The sequence below is a fragment of the Netta rufina genome (genome assembly GCF_964035555.1).
Source record: "Netta rufina genome assembly, chromosome: 23".
Classification (NCBI taxonomy): domain Eukaryota; kingdom Metazoa; phylum Chordata; class Aves; order Anseriformes; family Anatidae; genus Netta; species Netta rufina.
In genome coordinates, this window is record NC_140147.1 from 5,228,264 (window position 1) to 5,241,641 (window position 13,378).

Sequence of the window (13,378 nt, forward strand, 5' to 3'; positions counted from 1 at the left end):
AAAAAGTTCCTCTGAGCACGTTTGCTTGTGCAAGCCTGCTGCAACAGGGTGAGCAAGTTGGTGGGGAGGCAGCAGTGAGGAGGGGAGGCCCAGCTGTGAGCCTTACAGCTGCCCCTGTCCTCCTCCATCTGCAGAGCCTCTGAGATCAACCTCCCTGGGCCTCTGCCTTTGCTGTGTGGCCACTTCTGAACACGAGCCGGGGCTTGCTGTCACCAGTTAGTCACAAATAAGGACACTTGGGAGTCCTCACCAGCTTTGTAAGAAAAATCTTGCTGTTGCTAAAAACTGTTACTGAGCAGGGCCAGTTTGTTGTGCTGCAACTGAAAGCCCAAACTGGGAGGAAGAACCTTTGTGTTTAGTCGTAACACCAAATAAGATAGCAAATGAAGACAGAATTTTAAATAAGATTTATTTAGAAATCTTTATTTATTTATTTTTATAAATAAACTTATTTATTTATTTATAAATTTATTTTTATGAATAAATAAATCTCCTCTTAGATTTATTTTTTTAATAAAATTTATTTTAAATAATTTTAATGAGTGGACCCCCTAAGGATGTGTAAGACCATGCAGAACTTCAATATTATTGGTAAAAACATTTATGGATAAGGAGAAAATGTCAATTTTGTGGAAAGGGTGCTGGTACTTCAGGCAGGGTCACCCTAGGATAGATCTTCGTGTATGGCAAAGCCCACAGGGACCGGAGCTTGGGTCTACCCGTCAGCGCATCCTGCTGCTCCTCAGCACAGAGATGATGCCACTGTACCAAGGTGTGCTAGCATCCTGAAAAGTTTAGGGAGTATTTTTCCCTTCTCGTAGTGATAAAATGCTTACCCATCTATTGCAAAAAAATGTTCCCATAAAGTAGCAGGAGCACTGAAAAGTTCTTAATAAAACCATTAGCTGTATGCTATAGACTGTAGCTACTCTTCAGGGGCCAGATACGGATCTCAATTATAGGCTGGAATAATTTCCTGGCACTCAGAGGACTTACACTGGCATGCAACTAATACAAGCCAGAACTTCATCATAAAGCATCATGGCCACATTAACTTTCACAATTTACACTAGTCAAGGGGTCAACTCTCAACATTTTAGAGTTTGGCCAAGAGAGAAAGAAATGCAATTGAGTGGAGGCTCTGTTTTTGAAACCAATTTCTAACTAATAAAATTTTTCCCTTCATTTTAAAACACAGTCCTCTCTGGTGCCTGTATCTGATTGAACGAAATATTACCGTGCTGTGTAATATCATTGCCTGCCCCCCTGGGTCATGTAGAATGCATATTGCTGCATTTACCACAGGACGGCTACCACCTACCTCACTGCACAGTCCAAAGAGTGAGTCCCAGAAGATGGGATGATGACTGGGAGAGGGCTACTCTTTAATGCTCATCTGTTAATAAGACATGGAAGCGTTGAATTCAGCCCTGGGAGAGCAATAATAGTCAAGTGAGATTCATGGCATTGCAGCTGGTTGGCACCACAGGGGAGCATACTGGAGGTGCCTGCACCAGTGCTCAGAATGGGAGGTGGCTGTCTGCAGTGAACCAGTTCCTCTGTGGCTGCTGGTGGTGTCTTTGGAGCAGCGACAGCAGATTCAGGGAGGCCAAGCAACACTTACACCAGTGATTTGTAATCCACTTGATATGCCTGAACAAACTGGAGTGCTCTGGGACATCCCATTATCAGGGGCAGGTGAAGGGAAAGCACTGTGCCAGTGGGGCTGTTTTGCAATTGGGAATAAACAGGACTGCAGCAAACGGCACTTGCATGGGGAGGGTGGGAACAGCACAAACAATATTCTGTGGGTAGCAGAGTAAAGAAAAAGCTGAAAGTTGTGCTCTAGGAAGGATTTGAAGGTTACACTTCAAGACATGAAAACCTCTAATTATGGAGGCCACTCGCAATCTGCTTTCCCTCTAGGAAAAGAGGAATTTGGGGCTGAAACTGTGATGCTAAGGGGTCCTGTCTCTCAGAGCTTAATCCTCTAATCATGATGTCTGATCCAAATGAAAACTTTAGCCCAGCCTGAATGAAAGATCTAGTTTTCTGATGGAGATTGATCCAACTCATGATTTTTTTTTAACCTGAAAACAAAAATCTGTGAATAAATGTACTTAATTTTAAGGTCAATTTAGAGAATAAAAATAAAACTACAAAGTGAAAAGCCATTTCAAACTGCAGAATCAAAATATTCTATTACAATAAAAGCAGCCTTAAAGAGGGATATGTCAATATTTCTGGAATATTCTTCTAAGATAATACAGCGATGATATCAACACAATTCTGCATAATTTTCCATCCTGATGGGACTGCCTGTGTAGAGAGAGCTTTTGCGTGAAATTTTGTTAGCTGTCTCTGCTTAGCAGCCATCATATCTTCTTTGAGCCCTTTGAAAATCTAGCCATTCATTTGGACACAAAAATGACAACTGTGTTGTTCTGAAATGCTGATGCCTGGTGGAGAAGGATGTCCCCAGCCTGACAGGTGAGTTTATCATGCCTCCATGGGCTCCTGCGGGTTGGTTTGGGGGCCGTGCTGACAGTGAATCTGATACAGGAAAGACTTCTTTGTACGTGACTGCCCCACTCAAACTGTGCTCCCTTCTACTTTGTTTACAGCACATCTGGGTTTTGTGGTTCTTTTTAATGTGAGCGACCTTTTAATGTGAACCACCTTTCATGCATCAGGCAGGGTTGACATGTGAGTCTTGTCACTTTATGAGGTGGAAAACAGTCACTGTCACCAACAAGCGAATAATAATAGAGATGAAAAATTAGTCATGAAGAGCAGGGCCTATACATTACTGTGCTAATTATAAGCATTGGCACATTCATACATCAGAATTAATTTCTAATAGAAAGTAGGCAATGTTCTGTTTCATTTATCACTGAGGTGAGGGATGTGCAAGGCGGGGAAGTCATTACCCACTGCTTTTTTAAACTATGTAAGTAAATAAGCAGATAAGTAGGAATCCTCTGTCACTACCCAGCCATCACCTTTCACTTATAGCTGTGTCCAGACCTATAAACCCCTGCAAAAGGGAAAAAGGGAAAAAATATTCCAAGTAATCCTTTATCTGAACTACTTTTGTTTCAAAGCACAGTCTGTGTGCTTTGAAAGTCTGTGCATCTGAAATTCCTTACTCCGAACAGGCTGTCAGGCTGCAGGTGGGGAGATTCAGTTCTCTTCTTTCCATTCTCTGGCCAGGTTAAAAATAATTATTTATGAATCAGAATAAATTTTGACAGATGTTTTCAAGCAAAAGGGAGTGTGTGTGGGGGGGGAAGAGCAAATAATACATAAAAATGATAAAACATTTTTTACACTGGCAAAATGAATACTTTGCCTTGGCATGCTGAAATTATGTTTTACTTTGATATTGACCTAAATTTAACTTTTCAAAAGGTTTAAATGGATACAGAAACCTCCAACCTGAACTGTTTCATTTCAGATTAAACTCAACATATTCTTTGATCTACCAGATTGTTCACGATGCTTGTCTCATCCCAGCTAGAAATTAAGCAGAAAAACTGAAATTTTGGGTGTTCTGTAGATGATAATTAGTGAGAGCTTCCTTTGGGCTGACTGAAGAACCAAACACTCGACTGTTCTCAGCAATCTGGTAGGTGAGGCTGGGATTCATTGCACCTAACTTCAGCTTTTTAAAAGTCAGGCAGCTACTTTAAATGACTTCAGCTACGTCACTGGTGGATAGAAAGAAAGCATGTCCAGAGAATAGGTGGTCTGAATTCAGAGTGGGTAGAAGGAGGAGATGCCTGTGCAAGTGCTCATTTCTCCCCATGGACTACCAGGAGGGTTGTGGTGACCCGCCAGGCACAGATCTTAGCTGGTCGTATCATGGTGTGAACAGCTTACAGGTTCTGCCTCTCTTCCTTGCTGATACCTTAAGTAACATCTTAATCATTAATTTCTTACCCAGGTTTCTTCTTATGACGGGAACAGAAAATGGCTAAAGGCTAGGATTTGCCTTCCCCAGGCCCATTGTGTCTGGGTGGTATTACCAGGCTTATGTGTGCTAAGGGGTGAAGGGCAGAGCACAGCTCCCAGTTATCTCAACTCAATCTCTTGGATCAGAAGAACGCTACAATAATAAAAATCATAAAAATCTTCTTAGCCCTGAATTTAACATTATTAGTGACTTTCCAGTGAGTTATAAAAGTGAAAGAAAAGAAGAGAGAAAGGGCGTTAATGTGAACTGGTGTAGGTTTCCCTTTAGATACAGGTAATCAAACTGACAAACCCCTTAAAGATAATTACTAGAACCAGCCGGAAACGTTTAGTTGGAAATGCATTCTGACTAAAACTCAAGGTTCGTACTCCATTTTTTGTTTAAAAATAAAACAAAAACACTTGACTTTCAACAAGTATTTTCCAGTGTCTGCGCACCTGCAGATCTCTGGAGCAGACCATAAGGCAAAAGAAGAGGCGTGACTTGGAACAACTGTGGTTTCTGACTAACAGTTTTGGAAAACCTGCCTGATCCCTGGCACAGACAAAGCTGCAGTGATAAAGATACACTCAGAGGGGAGAGAGAACTGGCTGCAGTGGGTGACCCTGAGAAGCCCAAAACAAAAGTAGCTCCTTGGATATGTGTGGCAATGATTCATGCCTCAGCCCCAGCAGAAAAGCACCTCGCCAAAGGAAGATGATCCATTTGCTGTCAGATAAATGCTCTTTCATCTCTGCATGTGATTTAAATTAATCACTTGCTCATATATCCCGAGGCAAACCTGTTCCCAACATAGGAATTAAGTCTTAGGCCAGGGACTACCTGCAATAATGTATACCCTTCACTCAGGCAGGGAGTCAGGACATACAAGAAAGCAGCAGAGGAAGAAAGAAGGGGGAGTTAGAGGTGAGAACAGACACTTTTCCAAAGACAATACCCCTTGATTATCTCTGAAGAAAAAAAAAAAAAGTGAAACTGCTGGTAGAGGTCACCAGGCTGTATTAACCACTTCTGTCTGACAGCAAAACTCAAGGTATCAGCATGATTTTCAGAGATACCACAGGGCCTGCAGGGCAGATTTCTACCTCATCTGCTATTGATGAAAATGATTCCATTGCCCATCACTGCCAATTAATTTTTGCAGAGATATGGTGTATCTGATGATACATTTATAACAACTGCAAAAATATGACAGCTTGGATTCAGAAGGGGAAACATTTCATTGTCGCTTGATGTAATCCTTGCATCCCACAAGCTTGCAGACATTGTGTAGACACTGTGGGAAGGCTGGCTGAAAACAAATGCCCTTTTTTTGTTGTTGTTCCTAGGAACAGAAACACTCTGGTAGACATCAAGATTGATTAAAACCATTAAGCTGTATGTAACCTTGCAGTTGGGCTTGCTCAGAGCAGAAAGTTGGACCAGAGACCTCCAGTGGTTCCTTTTAACCTAAGTTATTCAGTGACTCCAAACAAAAATGGGTTGCAGGACTTTACTTAAACACAGTTGGAACCAAAATGGATCCCTCCAAGGGCCCAGGGCCTTCATCGTTAAAGCAGCTGATCACCTCGTATTCAGCAGCCCTTCTCCTTTATCCTGTATTTTTTTTTTTATTTGTACTTTAATACTGATGCTTAACTGAGATCAGAGGGGAGTAAGAAACTCTCAAATTCCCAGAACTGCAGTTTTTCCACTGCTGGCAGGCCCAGGAATTAGTGGCCTGCTGGCCTGTGGTAGAGCATGGACTAGAGATAATATTTCATCACAAAGTCGTTGAGACATAAAACTGCATTATGATGCATACCTGAGTCTGAGACAAGCTAGAACCTCATTCAGCACTTCTTGGATTTAATATATCTTAGAACTGCACAGAAAATCATGTGTATTTGTGAGGAATTTTTGGTATTTGTTAAAAACAAACAAACAAACAAACAAAACCTATTGTGTGAAGATGAAAAAATGAGGGTTTAATGCTTTCCTTATGAGGAACCATCATTAAGCTGGTAACCATCTAGCTAGAAAACCTCAGCCGACAGGCCCAGGAATTAGTGCAGCCAACAGATGGACTTGCAGGCAGTCCATCTGCTCGTGGTCCACGCGTCCAGGAGGCCCAAGCAGTCCCTCGCTGGGGAGCTGTGAGGTGGCCGTAGAAGGCACCGGGCCAGCAGAGCAGCACTGCCCTTTTGCAACAAATTGGCAGGCTCTTGTAGACATTTACTAAGGTGGTATCTTGGAGTAGCTCCAGTACCAGAGCCCAGATTCAGTTTTAATCCTGCAGCATCAGTAAGAAAGCTATTATTCAGCGCTTTGTCCAAATCTCTCCCTGGATCAGGTTTTGTGGCGATGGAAGGAGGAGTTTGGTCCTCTGCCCGTGGTAGTAATTGTGGTGTATTGACACGGCTGACCACACTGCAAGTGAATCTGAAAAAAACTTCCTTTGTGCTGCTCTTTCATCAAGGCCCTTGATATTGTAAATATCGAAGTGAGAGCTATCTCATCAATTTGATACACTGCATGTCTGATCCATCTACCCTATACAAAGTCTCTGATCCTTGACCCTGATTTCCTTTCATCACTGCTCGTGCTTACAAGATTGCAGCTATCTTTTGAACACTGGCCTGTTACACCCTCCATAAAAGCTCTGCCTGCTAACATCTTCAAGTGCTGAAAGGAGACTGGGAGAACACGGATGACTTGCAAATGCTGTCTGTATTCTGCAACAGCAAGACACTCCTTCGCCCAAGTCCACTGCCCAAGCCACAAGAGGAGTGCGGTTCTGGAAACATCACATCAGAGCCAGAGGCTCTCATAGTAGGAGAAGTCTGAACTTCCAGAACAACAAAAAAAGCTCTCATCATTACACGCTTGAACAGCTGTGGGAACAAGAAAAAAACCTCTGCATGAATATTCTGGCAAGTACCAGAAGGGCAAAATTGATGCTGCTTTCACCAGCTCTGGCTTCTCATCACCCGTGTAATTAACACTCACCACCCCATGATAGATGGGAAATTCAGTGCAAATTTTGAATACTAAGCAGGGAGGGTGGTTTGGTGCTCCCTCCCACCTCCAAACTGACCTACTTAAAGGTATTCTCTGGTGACCTGGGTAAATAGGAGCTTCTTGAGTCAGAGTCAGGATAATGAGGTGTGTATCAACAAGCTTTATCGATCTGTACTGCCTGGGTAACCACAAAGCCTTGGTAAAAGCTTCAAATCCCCTCTCCCAGCATGCAGTGGAATCAAGATAAAACTCAAAAGGGATTGTCTGCAGACAGTATCTTCTTTGCTTTTTTAAAGCCCTGATCAGGAATCTGCAGAAGTATCTCAAATGAAAGGAAACAGAGATGTTCAAACCCTCCCATGAGCTGTGCATTAGAGTAAGAGGTGTGGGACAGGCTGTCAACTTTTGTGCAAAGTCCTTGTCTTTAGAGCAAGGGTGGAAATTTCAGGGAGAGGGTTTACCTAGTGGAATAGGATCAGCAAACGTGCAGTGGCCCAGATGGCTGCAGAGAGCTGCTGTGCAGGTTTGGGATCCAAGCCATAGAACAGAGGGCTTCGGTACCCTTTAGTACAGCAACACAGGCAAAAAACTTTGGCCAGCTTTCACTTTCCAGTGTTTTCTAACTTTTCTTTTCCCCCCTGCAAACATTTCAGACCATTTCAGGAGTCTAAACAGATTTTAAAGTTCAAAAACACAGAGGTGAGTTGATGTCAAGACTCTTTAAAAGTGGTCTGTAGGAAAGAACAATAAAAAATTGTATTTGGAGATTATAGTAAGAGGAACGAGAAAGAAACCATAGCACGTTAGTAGTGTGAATGATCAGTCACTAAAGCAAATAGTGGAAGATTCTGTATCTTTGGCAGTTTCAAATTAAAATGTGGCAATTTTCTGGACAATGCCAGTCTAGCATCTGTCAAGTGTCCATTCTTTGGCCCAAAGTAGAGCTATACAAGACATCAGACTGGTATGAAAGCCTAAGTTGCCATCACTACTTGGTTTCAGTCTGTCGGGGAACTTACAAGACCTGTTAGCAAGAATTTCTGAGCAATTTTGAAGACACAAGAACATATGAACAAGGAATCAACTCACAGTTCTCCAGACCCAGTTCCTCCAAGTGGGTTGTTTATGTGGTGCCCAGACCTTTTCTGCAGGCTGTGTCCTAGTGCCATCACATCTGAAAATGACAAAGCATCAAGACTAAATCAAGCTGCTATTGCTCCTCCAAGACATATTTTTACCCGTGCACTTGAATTTTTGTGTAGCCGCAGCAAACCATATAAAATGGCTGACAGATGTGATCTTATCAGGGTTCCAGCATCCTTCGTGGAATATGTCCCTTTGTACAAATTACAAAATGCTCCATCTGTGCTAACTGGATTGAAATGTCAGGCTCATGGTTGGGGTAAGCCTAGCAGAATTTGTGTTTAACAATTTCGCAAGTATATTAGATTAGCAGTTATCCTGTCCTGGTTTTAAATTATAATTTCACCTTTTTTTCTTGCTGCTGCAGGATGCAATATTCATGTACTGTTAAATCAAATACTCCATTAACAGCACCAGAGATAAATATTGAATTAATGGAATAATGCAGGTTAATAGCAGATTTATAGGATAATGCTGGAGAATACTGTGTATGAATTATGCCAGCAGCTGAACCACTGACCCTCACTGTGCTCTGACTGCAGGTGCAATAAAAATAGAAAAAGAAAAAAAAAAAAAAAAAAGCTAAGCTATCTGAGATTTAAATATTTACTAGGAGTATCTAATAGGTCATGGATGTGGACAGATGCTTAGATGAAGCTAGGACAAGCAAATAAGCACTGAATTTTTCAGGTTCTCTTTTCCTGCTGAGAAGTAACAGAATCTACTGGTTGCTGCTGCTGAATAAATGCTCATTTTCCTTCCCAGAAATCTCTGTCTCCTTCTGTACCCATCCAGGGCAGAGGCACTCAGCTTGCAGTTCCCCACAAAGGCATCTTGTTAAGGCTGCCTGAACCTCCACAGAGCAGCAGCCAAATGAAAATGTGACATTTTTAGTAAAAAAAATGGCCCAAAGCAAATACCTGCTAAAGCCCAGTGCCGCCCTGCAATGCCAGCCTGAGCAGAGCTCTCATTGACTTCATGTGGCTCGTCCCGACCCATGCTAACGAGGGTCTGCGGGCCCTGAGCATGGCTGACATGCCAGACTGATTTAATTTCCTGCTCAGACCTGCCAAGCCTCTCCGTTTCATCCATTTTCTGGGGCTGAGCAGCTGGAGAGCCCCAGCCGGGCTCCGAGGTGCTGACTCACTAACTCAGCAGCATCAGGAATGGTGCAAGGGACCTGTGACAAATCCAGAGGGATGGCAGAGTCCATGACCAAGTGACTGGGAATCCCAAGAAGCCAACTAGGATGGGATTTTAAACCATAGCTCTATTCATCATATTCTTTTTTTAAAAGTCTGTCTAGTCAGTTACTATATTTTTATGCTTGACTTCATGAATATTTCAAGCAGGAAACTCATCCTGAATTTGTTTTGTTCTTGTCTTTTCTTCCAGGAAATGTATGTGTGCAAACTCCCCCTAATTTATGTAAATACGGAGGCGGAAGAGTTTCACTTCATTGTTACAAATTAAAAGTTCCCTGACATTTCCAATTAGCTGGAGAGAAAAGCAACGCAACTATAAATACATCACAAAGCCAGCAAGTCTGCTGTAGCATAAACAGCACGCTCCTGTCATGACACCGTGCGGTGAGGCTCCGAGGTGTGCTTGTTACAGCTGAGATTAATGGCATGGTGGCAAGGTGGTCCATTGCCCTGGGAAGCAAATAGAGAACTTGTGTTGGGGGATAGCCGAAAATTTGGGCAAAGGAGGGAATGAAACTACCACTGCTGCTAAACCCGGTTCAGTGTTCCCCCTCTTGGCTGATCTGAGGCTTACACTGTGGAGGGGAGCATGTTTAAAACATCAGCCTTGTGATGTTTGACAGGGTCCTGGCTTCTGCAAGACAAAGTCAGTGAAATGCCCTTTCCTGTGACTTGCAAGGCTGTTGATGTCAAGGTCAAGCTCACTGTAAACATCTCTGCCTAAAACATGGATGAGTCAGACAGGCAACTGCACTGAAGTGAAAAAGTGAAGGTGGGTGGTAAGTCTCTGGCAATGAGGGCAGGACGTGGACCATTGCCTTCCCACAGCAGCCCACCAGCCCTGATTCATCCCTTCCTTGAAATTCCATCTTTTGGACTAGTGGGACCTTGCAGGGCACCAGAAAGGGATATAAAGATGGAAACATCTTTTCTGTATCTGTCCATATTACAGGACCCTGTCCTTGGCATGGAGGGAAAGCATTGTGCAGAGGGGTGAGCCCAGAGGGTAGCGTAGTCTGTGCCAACCAAACTCTTGTGACACCCCACAACCTGGAATAAAAAGGGTGCAGGAGTCATACTGGCACTGCAGGGTGGTACGTGCTGCAGTTGTCCCTCTGCCCCATGACCTGAATGCATTCTACACAGGACCTGCAGGTGACCAGCCTCCAGGAGGCACAGCTATGGCTGAGGGGATGAGTAAAGTTGGGCAACAAGCACTGGCTTCAGGTGCATGGCCCTGGCTGTAAAGCTAATTCTGTATGATGGTTTTGACTGTCTCAGACTTTCTGAGGTGGTAATGTGAAACATCTCATGCCTGGCTGCCTGACTTGGAGGTTTCTCTGGCTTCCCCTGGGCATTAGGATGCTAGGAAGACACATTGCAATGCTTAGCATCTCCCACCAGTGCTCCTTCAAATGTGATACCGCCATGCTAATGTTCAGAGTAAATGTTCATGGTAATGTTCACTCTGCCTCCCAGGTCGTTACATAGTGAAGGGCACCCTGGCTTTTGGTGGTGGATGTCTAAAATTCCAGGGACATCATTTCCCATTTTACAAATCCATCAGGCTGCAGACACAGTCGGGTACAATGTGTTCAGACATTCAATGCAAGAAAAAAATAATAATAATACCGGTGCTTTTTATTGGCTTCACACACCATAGCTTGTACATCTCCTCCCCAGGGCCAGATAAAAGTTTTGTGTTGTTGTTTAAGAAAAAGACCATTTTTGGCACCACAGCTGACAGAAATATTGAGAGCTTCGTTTCTTCCCTTTCCCTCGCCCCCTCCCCCTCCCTTTCTTCCTCTTGTAATCTTTGATAAAGAAAAAAGTGTTCTCCAAAAAAGGTATGCTAATTAACAATTAATTCTTTTATCTTATAGTGCCGAGACTGTAAGACCTGAAGAAGATGTAGAATAAAATTAGTGGTAATTAGCTTTTTAGAGCATTAAATAAACAGTGACATGAACGATGGAGAATTAATGCTATGCATTTATTTTTAACAATATTTATACAGGCAGTTTTTGAACAAGGCCCTGTGGCATTAGCCTTTACTAATACAGGCAAAACAGCAATGAGAAATAATTACATTTAGTCTGCATTAAGACAGCACTATGCAAATCAAAGGAATAATGAAGAAAAGCTTGTTAATATGGTTTTTGGAGACTCTATCCTAGAATATAATATTTGGGCTTTGTGTTCTTCTGGAGAACTCAGAAATTACCACCCTTTATCATTTCAAGCCACAGGCACATGGCTGTAAATATCAGTGGCATGAATCAGAGCCGCAGGCCAAGGCAAAGGCTTCCAAAGTGCCCGGCATTTGGGGCTGCGCTGTTTGCTTCTGAGGGTACCCCCTGCACCTAAGGCAGTGAGCAGAAATGGGGCTCAGAGGTGTCTGCCACCGCTGCCTCCACACCACAACCGCAGCCTGGCCGGGGTGGGCACTGCTCGGGCTCTGCCTCCCCAGCCCGCATCGAAACAACTCCTCAAGGTGCCCTGATTTCCAGCAGGGTTAATGCTGTCCCCCGTAAGTGAAGCATGCAGAAAGGCTCGGGATAGTGTATTTCAGCACTGACAAAACCATTTTCCTGACTGAATGTATTTGTGCTTTGCTATTGCTGTTTTGGTCTTTTGGGCCACCTCTGGGAGCCTGCCTGCACCACGTTAACACGCTCGGCGTGTGCTGACTGCCACCCAGACCACTTCATCAGTGAGCCCTCCGTGGGCACACGCTTCACTTTCCAGACTCGTTCACACAGACAAAATCTCCCGCACTCAGGCATTCATAACACCAAAACAGAAAGGAACAGAGAAAACGAAAATTTGGCTCCTAATCAGCTGAAAGACCCACGCATCATCCATCTTCCATTATCTCCACGGCGAATGCAAGAGAAAAAAATGGGAAGATATATAAAAAACCTTGTTTGTGTTACAGAGCTTTACTGCTAACAGGGTGTGCTAATTAAGAAAGGAGCCTCAGCAGATGAATCCTTGAAATGCTGTTTAATTAACACTCTCTCCAAAGCCAGGCAAAGGGGAGTGAGAGGAGCAGGGGAAGGGGAAGGGGCCTCCTTGGGCTCCCCCTGCCCGGAGCCCACAGCAGGAGCCCAGGGCTGCACCTGCTGCCGTGCCCTGCCCAGCCCCACACGCAGGCCTCAGGCCCTGCTTCAAAGGCGCCCATTTTAATTAAAAGAGAAGAGACATCGGTGACAGCCTTCAATCAGGCATTTAATGAATGGCTGACAGGGCGCTTAATGCAATCAGCCCATCGTCGTTTCAACAAAGTGGCAGCAGGATGTTTATTAATATCGTAACCTCAGACTCTGAGGTCTGCTGGTGCTCGGTGCTGCCTTGGTGTAAAATGGCAGCCTGGGGTGGTGGCAGGGCCGGGAGGACTGGAGGCCTGGGGGTGCCTGAGGGGAACCGGGTACAGCTGGCTGGCGGAGTGGGGGGACATGGACACCCCAAAGGGACACCCCTGAGGGGCTGTGGCCTGTGGGTGGCCTGCACCGTCACACAGATACCCCTGAGGGACCCGCACCAAACCGCTGAGGGGCTGCAGCCACGGGTGACCCATGCTGAGTGGAGGAAAACCAGCAAGAAGCAAAGAGCAGCAGAAACCCTTACTACGTGCAGCCTGTCACCCCACTGAAGGGACTGGGAGGGAAATGTGGTGAAAACGGGGGGAGCTGAAAGTCAGATGGGTGTGGAGAGAGGTGCTTGGCTCTAACTGAGCCCCAGGGAGTGGGAGATAATGTGTTTCCTTAAATGGTTTTTATTTGTATTCTCTCTCTCTCTCTTTTTTTATTTTTATTTTTTTCTCAATACCCTAATCAGGCATCAGGAGTTGGTGTTAATTGGCAAGAAATTAAATTAAGCGAAAATTCCCTGTGTCGAGATTGCTTTGCCCGCAGCGTGCTGCCACCGAGCATGTGCTGGGCTTCGCTGCTGCCTGGCAGCGCCGTCCTCAGCCCCCACGGCCCCCGGTCCTCCCCGGGCTGTCAGCAGGGTGGGAGCTGGCTGCCACCGCTCCATTAACCTGTTTGCTCCT